The sequence below is a fragment of the Camellia sinensis genome, chromosome 13, assembly GCF_055761805.1.
Source record: "Camellia sinensis isolate YWXY chromosome 13, ASM5576180v1, whole genome shotgun sequence".
NCBI lineage: Eukaryota > Viridiplantae > Streptophyta > Magnoliopsida > Ericales > Theaceae > Camellia > Camellia sinensis.
This window is the reverse complement of record NC_138973.1, coordinates 30,985,180-30,998,020: the sequence shown is the minus strand read 5'-3', so window position 1 is coordinate 30,998,020 and position 12,841 is coordinate 30,985,180.

Below are 12,841 nucleotides of genomic sequence, written 5' to 3'. Positions count from 1 at the left end.
TAAGTCTCTAAGGACTTTTGATTCATAAGCTTCTTCTATGTTATCCCCATTTTGGTATTATGCAACTCTCTTTGTTTTCTTAACCTTTTTCTAAATGTTCTTTCAATTTACTATTTCTAATTTCTTTGATCTACGACCAAGCACGCACTAATCACCCTATAAGGAGAATTTTTTTTATTTTTATATAAGAATAATTTTTTTTTTAATATTAATATTTATATATTACTCAAGAATAGAAAGTGATCCTAAATAAAATAAAACAGGAAAATTTTGTCTATGCTATTCTAACTTGGACTTTTCTTAAGTGTGCCTTACATATGGTATGCAAGGCACTTGCACCTTTCTATGTTACCTTTACACCTTTTTGGGTATTGAGTTATACCCAAATATTTGAAAACTAATACATTGGTGACCTGCTTGTAAATGAATAAAAGAATATATTATATGAGTAAAAGTGTAATTTTGTCAGAAAATGTGTAAATAATTTCACAAAATGTGTAAATCTTCACAGAAGGCGTAAATTTTAACAAAAGGCCTAAGTAATTTTAGAAAAAGGCGTAAGGGATTTTTGAAAATTTACACCGTTTGTGAAAACTTACTGCTTTTCTGAAAAATTACACCTTTTGTGAGAACTTACACTTTTTTGTGAAAGTTCTTACACTTTTCTGACAACTTACAACTTTTGTAAAATTGCTCACCAAAGGCGTAACTTTTGACAACTTACACATAATACTTACATCTTTTATAAAACAAGTTATACCTTTTGTCAAAGTTACACCATATGTGGAACATTTTATTTCATAAAATTTTGACAACTTACACATAATACTTACATTTTTTGTAAAACAAGTTATACCTTTTCTGAAAGTTCCACCATATGTGAATGACAACTTACACATAACACTTATATCTTTTGTAAAACAAGTTATACCTTTTCTGAAAGTTACACCATATGTGAAAAATTTTATTTCAAAAAATTTTGACAACTTAGACATAATACTTACGGCTTTTGTAAAACAAGTTATACTTTTCTAAAAGTTACACCATACGTGAATGACAACTTAAACATAATACTTACATATTTTTTAAAACAAGTTATACCTTTTCTGAAAGTTACACCATATATGAATGACAACTTACACATAATACTTATATCTTTTGTAAAACAAGTTATATCTTTTCTGAAAGTTACACCATATAAATTATAGCAAAAGATATAAATTTTACGAATTTTTTTTTCACAAAAGATATAAGTGACTTCAGAAAACTGGGCTTTCACAAAAGGTGCATGTTTCAAGAAAAGGTATAAATCTTATGACAAAAATTCTTTCACAAAAGGAGTAACTTTTCTGCCACGGTGTAAGTATTTTCACGAAAAGGTGTAAGTTTTAGAAAATGTGTAAATTTGATGAATTCTTTTTTTTACAAAATATATAAGTGACTTGAGAAAAATGTTTAAGTTTGGCTTTCACAAAAGGTGTAAGTTTCAAGAAAATGTATAAATCTTATGACAAAAATTCTTTCACAAAAGGAGTAACTTTTCGGCACGATGTAAGCATTTTCACGAAAATGTGTAAGTTTTAGCAAAATGTGTAAATTTGATGATTTTTGTTTTTCACAAAATATATAAGTGACTTGAGAAAAATGTTTAAGTTTCACTTTCACAAAAGGTGTAAGTTTCAAGAAAATGTATAAATCTTATGACAAAAATTCTTTCACAAAAGGAGTGACTTTACCGCAGCGGTGTAAGTGTTTTCACAAAAAGGTGTAAGTTTTTGCAAAATGCATATAAATTTGATGATTTTTTTTTCCACAAAATATATAAGTGACTTCAGAAAAATGTTTAAGTTTGGCCTTCACAAAAAGTGTAAGTTTCAAGAAAAGGTATAAGTCTATGACAAAAATTCTTTCACAAAAGGAGTAACTTTGTCGCAGCGGTGTAAGTGTTTTCACAAAAAGGTGTACGTTTTAGCGAAATGTGTAAATTTGATGAATTTTTTTTTTCACAAAATATATAAGTGACTTCAGAAAAATGTTTAAGTTTGGCTTTCACAAAAAGTGTAATTTAAATAAAAAGTATAAATTTTATGGAAAAAGTAATTTCACAAAAGGAATAACATTTCAAAGTATTCATAAACACAAAAGGAGTAACATTTCAAAGTGTTCATAACCACAAAAGGAGTAACACTTCAAAGTGTTCATAAACAAATTAGGACAACCACTGAACAAATCAAAGGGTTCATGACCCCCGCTGACCACCCGAGCGTCGGTGGCCTCCAGTGCTCACTGCCGTCGCCACCTCCACGGCCACCGCCGCCTCCAGGGCCATGGCCACTTCCACAGCCACCGCCGCCGCAAATCGAAGGTTTTTTTCTCTCTGGCTATCGATCTTGGTCTCTTTCTGTCGATGTCGGCCGTCGATGTCAGTCTCTCTCGGTCTGTCTCCAGCGATCTTGGTCTGTCTGTGTCCATGTGGTCTCTTCTCTGTCGATCTCTGTCAATTTGGTCCTTCTCTATCGATCTCGGTCTGGCTGTCTCTGTCGATTCGATCCCTCTCTATCGATCTTGGTCTGGCTGTCTCTGTCGATCACTGTCCATCTAGGTTTCTGTCTGTTGATCTCAGTCTATCTCTCTCTGTCTGTCCGTTGCTCTATATTTAAAACGGTTCTCTTTTACATTGACATTTTTCGTTGGATTTGGACTTGGAGTCGCTATTCCAAGCCCTCGCAAACTCGTCTTCTCTGAAACGAACTTCTATTGAGAGAAAGAGCAACCCCTCCGAAACGCCCTTCTCTCTCACATTGCCATTATTTGAAGAAGACAAATATAGTTGATTGGACTTAGGAACTTACAGGTTTTGTGAAGTTACTTACATCTCCCGTGAAAACACTTACACTATTTGTGGAAGGTTAAACATTTGTGAAATAATTTATTTTTTCAAATTTACACCTTTTTGTTGAAATATTTAAACCTTCTGTGAGAAGTATCTTTTGTGGAAAAAAAAGTGATTGATGAAATTTACACATTTTGCCTAAACTTACAGTTTTTGTGAAAAAACTTACACCGCTGCTGAAAAGTTATCCTTTTGTGAAAGAATTTTGGTAATAAGATTTATACTTTTTATGAAACTTACACCTTTTCTGAAAGCCAAACTTAAACCTTTTTCTGAAGTAACTTACATCTTTTGTGGGAAAAAAATTCATAAAATTTATATCTTTTACTAAAATTTATACATTTTCGTGGAAGTGCTTATATCTTTTCTGAAAAGTTACTCATTTTGTGAAATGATTTTGAAATTATTGTAAGTTCAAAAGGCGTAAGTATTATGTGTAAGTTGTAAAAAAATTTACATCTTTTGTAAAATAAGTTATACCTTTTCTGGAAGTTACACCATAGGTGAATGACAACTTACACATGATACTGATATCTTTTGTAAAACAAGTTATACCTTTTCTAAAAGTTACACCATATGTGAAAAATTGTATTTCATAAAATTTTGTCACTTACACATAATAGTTACATCTTTTGTAAAACAAGTTATATTTTTCTGAAAGTTACACCATACGTGAATGACAACTTACACATAATACTTACATCTTTTGTAAAACAAGTTATAACTTTTCTAAAAGTTACACCATATGTGAAAAATTTTATTTCATAAAATTTTTAAAACTTACACATAATAATTACGCCTTTTGAATTTTTTGACAACTTACACATAATACTTATGCCTTTTGAACTTACAATAATTTCAAAATTATCTCACAAAATGAGTAACTTTTCAGAAAAGATATAAGCACTTCCATGAAAAGGTGTAAATTTTAGCAAAAGATATAAATTATATGAATGTTTTTTTTTTCACAAAAGATATAAGTGACTTTAGAAAAAGATTTAAGTTGGGCTTTCAGAAAATGTGTAAGTTTCATAAAAGGTATAAATCTTATTCCAAAAATTCTTTCGCAAAAAGAGTAACTTTTCAGCAACGGTGTAAGTTTTTTCACGACAAAATGTAAGTTTAGGCAAAATTTGTAAATTCGATGAATTTTTTTTTTTCACAAAAGATATAACTGACTTCAGAAAAAGGCTTAAGTTTGGCTTTCACAAAAGGTGTATGTTCGGAAAAAAAGTATAAATCTGACGAGATAAATAGTTTCACAAAATGAGTAACTTTTTAGAAAAGATATAAGCACTTCCACGAAATGGTGTAAATTTTAGCAAAAGATATAAATTTGATGAATTTTTTTTTTCCACAAAAGATGTAAGTGACTTTTGAAAAAGGTTTAAGTTGGGCTTTCAAAAAAGGTGTAAATTTCAACAAAAAGTATAAATTGTATGGAAAAAATTATTTCACAAAAGGAGTCGCATTTCAAAGTGTTCATAACCAGAAAAGGAGTAACATTTCAAAGTGTTCATAAACAAATTGGGACAACCACTGAACAAATCAAAGGGTTCGTGACCCCCGCTGACCACCTAAGCGTCGGTGGCCTCCCGTGCTCACTGCCGTCTGACATCACCAGTACCACGGCCACCGCCGCCTTAAATCAAAGGTTTTTTTTTGTCTCTGGCTATCGATCTTGGCCTCTCTCTGTCGATGTCGGCCTATTCTCCCTCGATGTCTGTCTCTCTCTGTCTATCTCGGTCTGTCTTCAGCGATCTTGGTCTGTCTGTGTCCATGTGCGTCTCTTCTCTGTCGATCTCTGTCGATTTCGATCCCTCTCTGTCGATCTCGGTCTGGCTGTCTCTGTCGATCACTGTCCATCTAGGTCTCTGTGTCTGTTGATCTCAGTCTATCTCTCTCTCTCTCTCTCTCTCTCTGTCTGCCGTTGCTCTATATTACAAACGGTTCTCTTTTACATTGACATACTTGGTTGGATTTGGAGTTGGAGTCGCTATTCCAAGCCCTCCCAAACTCGTCTTCTCTGAAACGGACTTCTTATGTGAAAAAATTTATACGTAAGGAAAATATGTTTTCATATAGGTGAAAACCTTTTGTTAGAAGCTTAATTTTTTCTGAAAGTTTACACATTTTGGTGGAAATAATTAAACCTTTTATGAGAAATTACTCTGTTTGTGAAACATTTTTAGGAACAAAATATACACCTTTCATTAGAACTTACACCTTTTGTGAAATAAGTTACATCTTTTCGGAACATGTTTACATCTTTTATGGAAATCTGAATTATATTTTTCATAAAATTTACACCTTTAATGGGAAGTTACACCATTTGTGACATAACTTCCGTCTTTTGTGAAAACCACATACATGTTTTTGAAAATATACACCTTTCATGGAAGGAATATTTGCATAAAATTTATCCCTTTTGTTAAAAACATTAACCTTTTCTGAATGATTACACCTTTTTCTGGGAATACTTACACCGTTTCTGAATGGTTACTGCTTTTGTGAATAACCTTTCCATATAATTTACACTTTTTATGGGATATTACACCTTTTCTGCCAGCAAAACTTACACATTTTTAAAAACTTTACTCATTATTTTCAAACCTTACACCGCTTCTAAAAAGGTACTCCTTTTGTGAAACAAAATCTTTAAAAAAATTTACACCTTGTAAATAGGAGTTACATCTTTGGTGAAGTCAATTAGACCTTTTTTTTTGAAAATTTACACGTTTTATGAAAAATATGCTTTTGATAAAGTTTGTTAAAAGAAATTATTTGACAAAAGGTATAGCATTTTCAAATATGGTGTATGTTTTTCCAATGAAGGTGTAAATGACCTAACAAAAGATGTAAGTTTTGTTTTTCACTAAAGGTGTAACTTCAAATAATAAGTGTAAATTTTATGAAAGAGGTTTTTCCACAAAAATGTGTAATTTTTCAAAAAAGTTGCAAATATTTTCGAGAAAAGGTGTAAATTTTTTGAAAATGTGTAAAATTTAGGAATTGGTGTAAACTTTGTGAGTTTTTACAAAATGTATAAGTTCCCAAAGAAAACCAATCATCGAAGCTGAATGTTTCGTTTTTACAAAAGATATAAGTTCTCAAACAAGACCAAAAGCTGAATGTTTCTTTTTTACAAAAGATATAAGTTCTCAAAGAAGACCAATCAAGCTGAATGTTTCGTTTTTACAAAAAGATATAAGTTCCAAGGTGTAACTTTTATGAAGAAAATTAATTTATAAATGATGTCACTTTTCATAAAAACGTGTAAGTTGTCAGATAAAGTATAAAATTTTCAAAGATGCCGAAGTGTTCAGAAGAGGTATAAGTTCCCTCGGCCCGTCCGTCTCTCTTCTATCTCGGACCTCTCTCTTTGTTTGTCTTTCTGTCTCCCCGTCTTTCCGTTGTTCCATTTCTCCGTAGCTGTAGGGTTTTACAGAGAAAAATATTTAAGGGCAAAAATCATATTGAAAGAACAAAGCTTAAGTTATTGGGAAGGCTAGCCAGGGAAGTGAATGCATAAATTCTTTTTTGAAGTTGATTTTTGTCGGTAGAGCACAACCGCAAGGGTTAATTGAGCACCACCGTCGGTTTGTCTGTGCCGGTTGGTATTTCCTTTATTTCGTGCTAGTACATTCTCTGTCTCCTTATTTGTCTTCTTTCATTCGCATATACCTTCACACCCAACCTGAAATCGACCCAATAAGAACAATTGTGTACTCTATTTCCGTATTTTGTGCTATTCGAATAGGAACTTTTCCCTTTGCTAACCGAAATCGACCCAATAGGAACTATTCTGTACTCGATTTTTGTATTTTCTCCCTTTCGAATAGGAATCTTCCCTCTGCTATCAGTGCTGCAAGTTAAACATAGGTATCATAGTAGTTAGTAACAAGCATAAAAGGTGTTCTGCATTTACATGGCGAACTTGTTAGGTTAGGTTATATATAACGAAAGAGACTTTAAAAAAAATTTGTGTAATGTTGGCACGGGAAAAACAATTTTTTTTTTAAGAGTAGCCAAGAAAGCAAAAATAAGAAACTCGATAAACAAACAATGACTATTCTTGATCCCACAACGGCTAGCACACTCGGTTGAATTCTGCTTTCAATTTTGTAGTACTCGATGCTTTTATATTGCCGGAACTTATGTTTAGAAACAATCTGTGTTACACGGAGTCTTCAAAATAGATCAAATACCCGTGTCGGATACCTGAGAGTCGGACAAGGGTATGGGATATGTGTCGGATACTTGAAAAACGGACACTTCTTATATAATTGTATATAACACAATTATTATATGTGCAAATTATTGTCAAATTACTATAAATGTTATTTTGACACTGTAAGTTACATATAGTACCATTTTATGTCACATATTAGATTAAAAATATGATATTTTTTCCCCAGGTGGCGTACCATTGAATGTAGGTTAAGATTTAATGAGTCGGACTTGTACATACATACCCGCACCCGGCACCCGTACCTGAGTCCGTGCAACACAGGAAACAACTGTTTGTTTCAGTGCTGATGTTCATGCATAGTTGATGGTATTCAACTTAAAACATAGGAAAGCCAATTGAAAGAGCTGAAACGAGGATGACGATTTCCAAATTTTGTAGAGAGCTATTCGTTCCCCACACCCAATTCTGAATCCAGAGTTGAAGCCTTCACTTTCATGGCTAGCCTTTCCAACAACTTAAGAGGGTGAACACGATGGCTGAAAACCAATACCTTCTCCCCACCTGATTCGGACAAGCCTAACAAATTAAGGAAGAAGTTTGCCTTCAGTCCTTCTTTAATATCCAACTTTTCTAAGATGTGGTCCATCCAGGCATCATCAATGCCCTCTGTTTCTGTGGTTGACGTGTCTGTAGGTGAACTCTTTAGGAGGGATCTCAACTGTGCGTGCACATAGAGTGTGCTCCCATCCCAGGTGATGTTCAACTTCTTAACTAAGTTGTTCAGTTCTTGAACTTCACGAACTGTCGTAGGGCTGACATGAAGAAATTCAGAAAAGTCAACAAGCCGCGCAATTCACGAAGAAAATCTCATGCGTAGAAATGGACAGCTTTGCCTGTCATTGCACGCAACTCTTGAATGGAGGTAACCTTTCTCTTCAAGTTATCATGCTGTTGTTGAATAGCAGTTACATTTCAAGAGGAAGGTAGCTGCCATTCATGAGTTGCGAATTGTCTGGACTTTATTGAGCGAGTTCATGGAATGCGTACTTTCATTTGTGGGAGTATGACCTTCGTCCAGAATGAGAATGGATGGGTACGTTAGTAATATTTGTGCGTGTTGTTGTTTATGTTTACGCAAAATTTTCCGGTTAACAGCCACAAGTTGCAGCCGTTTGTTTGTGTTCTTGTAAATATTGATTGGAATACTTTACAAGAATTGTCATCATTGCATCTGATGGATATTGGTCACCTCGCACCAACAATGTTAGTTTTCTCTTTCAAGACTTGCTACCAGTTGGTTTCGTATATATGTTTGTAAACAAACGAAATCCATCACCAAGGAATACGCTGATTTTTTTTCGGGATCAATTCTTACAGCAGCCCATGTACTTTTGTGTTTATGTTATTTGTTTTGCACAAATTTTGAATGGCCTTGCTTTGCATCATCTATTGTGAACTTTTGTTTCAATTACATCCATTTGATTACAACTCTTAACTGTTTTGTATCAGACAATATGCATATACGTGGCAACTGTACTTTTTGTAGTAGTCAACTTATAACTGTACTGAACTTACATAATCTCAATCAATTGACATTACAATATTTGTTTTAAAAATCACAAACGGCATTAGCAATTTCACCAAAAATGTCCAGGAAATTTAAAATGGACTGTCAGAATTGAGGGAGTTTAAAGTGCATCGATCTAAATTAGACAATGGACAACATGTGTACACCACCCCTGTAATTTTTCCTTCAATCTAATTTGTATGATTTGCTCTTTCATGAAGGGGAAGGAAAAGATTGAAGACAATTGCCGAACAACATATCCAAATGTCTGACACTATTGGTGGCTCTTGTCGAAAGCGGCCAGTTGCACCATTCATTTGTTACAGGTACTAGTTGTTCATGTTGACAATCTCGAATTACATTTTTTGTACTGAAATTACGCGCCTTGTCGAAGTTCAGTTTGTGATGTTTGAAATTGGTTTCGTTCCGTATGTCTGAAAATGTTTAAATTAATGTCGATTTAGTCCCGGATGTACGAAAGGTGTCTTATGCCGATTTCGGGGCCAGTTTGACATAAAAACTTGCATATATATATATATATATGTATTCATATTTAAGATTTAGTGATGATAAGCTTCACCATGCTTGCATGCAGCCAGCAACAATTCAAGGAAATGCAAGGGCCAGACAACACTCGACGAAAAATGGTGAGTGTCGAAATCTGTATTCTCTATAATACACTATGATGGAAACACATCGCTGGGTTGCTATCCACACGTTGTATTGAATGGTCGTAGTGGGCTTGTGATTGTTTCACGTTTGTAGGATTGTAGCATGTAATAATGTCACGTTCCTATTGTTTTTGTAAATTTCAATTCATTGTAAAAGTTTAGCTACGTTTTGTCGCTGACTTTTTCCTGCAACTGTTATTTGTATTTGCGATCTTATTTAATTACCAACAATGCACGCAGATTGCGTTTGGCATAAAGTTATAGTTATAGTTATTTTGGACTCATACTTCTTACTTGTCTTGTACTTCTGTCACTTTCTTGGTTAAAGAGTAGAAAGGAGATTGGGGAAAGGTGGAAGGCCCTCCCCTCTGACGAGAAAAAGAGGTTTGCGGAAATGGTTAAGGCGAGCACCGAGGAATACTCCAAAGTAGTACCATGTGCACCCAAGTCTGAAAAGGTCATTACGTACTTCATGTTTTCATAAATGCATTTGGCTAGGTCCTGCTTTGCTGACATTGTTGGTTGTTTTTTTGTATTAATTTAAGGGTAAAAATTTTGCAGGGTAAAAGGCAACTCCGCATATCATTGAAGTCAATTGTTGAGCTAGTTAACCGGTTCAACGAAGCACAAAAGCAGGTAGTCATAGACATTGGGTTTGCTGGCCTCCTGGGGATGAAGTGTACAGTATAGATCACAACTTCTATGCATGGTTGGTACAGAACTTCGATTCTGACAGTAGTTCATTGAATGTTCATGGTTGTCAAGTCAGGCTCACCTGTAAGGCAGTTAATGTTTTATTGGGAATACGGTGTGAAGGCGATGACGTGCAGTTTGCTGGGTCATTAGAAACATATCCCAATATCTACGATGAGGTTGGAGTTGTTAACGGAGTCATTCCTTTGAACAAGTTGAGACTTTATCTGACCGAGACTGATGGTGCGGAGGACGAGTTTCGGAGGAAATTTGCGCTGTACGTGTTGGGGGCCATGTTGTGTCCTACCACAATGACCGGCTTGAAGCCATCGTTCGTTCATGCCGTGAAGGATGTGAATCGTATGCGAGCTTGTAATTGGGCAAAGTTGACACTGCAATTCCTTCACAACGGTGTTCGCAAGTATAAAGGTCATCGCGGTGCAACTAGATGTGTTTTCCTACAAATGGTATGCCAATAACTCGATCTTTTGTTTCCATTCCCCCATTCATATGTTTCATGCATTGTTCTGTCATGGTTCAACAAATTGGCCTTGATTGGGACATACAATGTTACTTGCTTTGTGAGTACGACAAACAACACTCTTCCTGACCAAGTATGGTCGTCGCAAAAATATATTTTCTGCGACTACTGTCATGAATTTAAGAACAAAGAGTACAGGGCAAAAAGTATGCTGGACCTCAATGGAGGAACTAATTAAAACTACGTTGCGAAGAGGGGAACATAATTGATTGATCTTCATCGGTTTGGAATAATCAATCAGACACAGAATTCATGACACAGGAAATATTATACACATTTGTACGCAAAGTTGAAGAATAATATACAGAAGAAATCTTGATACGACCATTACCAAACCAAACGTATTGATTCTGGGAAAGGTCTTTTGGGTTGCAGCCATTCATATATACAAACATGTACATAACAAATTTTCTTGGTTTCATCAATAAAGTCCTTGGTGTGCTGTACATTTTTTTCCCAAAAAACATTGCATGATATGTGACTATAAAGTTGACAGCATCCTAAACAAAAGCGGTATTCTATGTACGTTCCGCTGCAAAATTGAGAAGAATGAATGTCATTGTTACTGAATATAGTTTATTTTTGTAGGAAGAATAACTTAATTATGATGTGCCCTTTAATGTCCACAGCTATTGTACCTTGATTGTGTTTGTCTGAGCTCGACTACAACGCGGTCCACACCTCGGCTACATGATTGGGGTGATACCCAAATACGGGAGACGCTGCGACGTATCAGAATGAAGCAAAATTTTCCAACAATTGCGGTAAGCACTCCAACCACTGTGCACATTTCACACCATCGACCCACTTGCCTTCAACATATAATGTCAGACTTCATTTATGCGTTTTTATGATTAGGTGGAGTTTGATTACAGTAACAACGAAAGCGACGCCAATGATGCTGACATGGATGCATGCCATGTCGAGAACCAGCAAAAAGGACAGTACAATGAAGTCCGTATGAGCAATTTGGAGTCCGATATTCGCGAAGTGAAGGAAATGATGAAGCAAGTTATCCACAACCAAACAGATTTAATGGAGATGTTGCGACATTTCCAAGGCAAGCAAGTTGTTGACAATGACAAGGTAATCTATCCAAGCATTACGCAATTTTGGCACAGTTGAGCCACATCATTTTACCAATGATTTATACGACTAAGTTCACGAATGTGTATGTATGATTAGGTGGAAGGCAATGATGTGTGAATCATTAACCTCTCCTCCAATGTTGCCGAACTGAAGAAAATGCTGAATCAACTGCTTCAACGTTTCAGTTTGGGCTGCAACGAACCGTTCACTGAACAAACCAATTTAGGTGAACTGAAGCAAATGCTACACCACCTCATCGAAGGTATATTCTCAACACCACAACCGGCAGGCGTGGACAAACAGGGTGTGGACCCTGCTGTTGGAGTCGAGGTGCATGACAATGGCGTGGTCAAACCATCTGATGAAGTTAACCCAATGGAGTGTAATATTTCAGATGTACAAGGGGTGGATCACCAACAACAGAATTTGAAGGGAACCTTGGCAAGGGACAAAAGTCATTTCCATGATGGGCACAAGCTGAACATCGAAGAAGGTGGGGACAACCAGAAGAAGGGAGGCCTTCAGTCAGGGGAAACATACGAAACTGAAGATAAATACACTCCTAACCTTCAGTCAGTGGCCGTGAAGAACGTGTCGTGCGATGTGCATACTTCTCCTACTAAGGTTGGCAAACCATTAGGAGCAACTGGAATCGTTAGAGGAAGTGCAAAGGGAAGAGGAAAAGGAAAAGGGAAAATGCGTGGAAGTGGAGGTCAAGCTACTGAGGTCGGGGATATGGTTCGGTGCATCGATAGAAAAACAAATAGTGGAGTTGACGACATCAGTTCACCTGTGGATGTTGATGGTGTGGATAAGGTGAACAAGGTACAAACACTGCCTTTAATGCCCCACAAGTTTTGAATACCCAATTCATGGCCACATCAATAATGTGAATCAGTAATTTTACAATCATCTGTGTTGTATTGTACTACTCGTCAAACAATTGCATGTTTGCAGTTATGACTGCCGGTATATGTTTGTACACATTTCTAACAAACTTTGCACCAAACATCACAAGTTTGGAAAACTCTGAGGCTCACAGTTTATACATCATTTCACGTTCTTTTTTATGACTACCGACCTTGTAATGTAAGCTTAAATTTTTTTAATGAAATGTATAGTGTTAGTTGGCTGTTTATTTTTGTAGGACTTGTTCAGGATGTTGGACAGCGAGGGGTTATTATCGGCGGAGGAA